Here is a 472-nt window from a genome sequence, read left to right on the forward strand (position 1 = left end):
TCCGGCCCCTTCCCCCGCCACTTTGCGCCACCGCTCTCCCGACGTGGCGCATGCTCGCTCCGCCGGCCTGTCCCAAGCCTCCTGTTTTGCGAGGCGGGGTCTGTCCCTTTCCCTATCCCTATCCGCTGCTTGGTAGCGTCAGGCCACGGCCCGAACACCCTCCCCATCTACACCGCCCGCCCTTCGCCTGTCTCGGGAAACTGTCTCGCCCCTTCCCACAGCAGCTATAATGCACCTCGGTCCTACGCGGCGCCGCTTTACGGCCCAGCCTAACGATAGACACGTCACAGCAGCTTAGAGCCAGCATACTTGGGTCGTGGGGGACGGGGCTGCTGTTAGCCCCGCCCCTTCCCGCTAAGAACGGCTCCCATTGGCACCCCACCCCAGGCGGCGCGGGCTGGGGGCAGGGCTTGTTCCTCAAGAGGCCGCGGGGCTGGGATGAGGTGGCGGGTATTCTTGTGGCTTGCGCTCT

The 472-nt window shown here is 66.5% G+C and overlaps 2 protein-coding genes across 4 annotated transcripts in view; one reads left to right on the plus strand and one right to left on the minus strand.

Moving 5' to 3' along the window:
- The window catches only part of TGDS (TDP-glucose 4,6-dehydratase), a 37742-nt gene extending 37342 nt beyond the window's left edge, over positions 1-400 (minus strand). The window contains exon 1 of one of the 3 annotated variants that reach the window (XM_025200342.1): positions 310-400. The gene's annotated coding sequence lies outside the window, so the exon portion shown is untranslated. Of the gene's footprint in view, positions 1-235; positions 267-309 lie in introns of those variants that run through there. The other 2 variants (XM_025200346.1, XM_025200341.1) reach the window with 2 other exon arrangements.
- Positions 1-472, plus strand: part of GPR180 (G protein-coupled receptor 180) — a 28859-nt gene that overhangs the window by 118 nt on the left and 28269 nt on the right. The gene's annotated exons all lie outside the window — the stretch shown is intronic.

The sequence above is a fragment of the Alligator sinensis genome, unplaced genomic scaffold (genome assembly GCF_000455745.1).
Source record: "Alligator sinensis unplaced genomic scaffold, ASM45574v1 scaffold740_1, whole genome shotgun sequence".
Lineage (NCBI taxonomy): Eukaryota > Metazoa > Chordata > Crocodylia > Alligatoridae > Alligator > Alligator sinensis.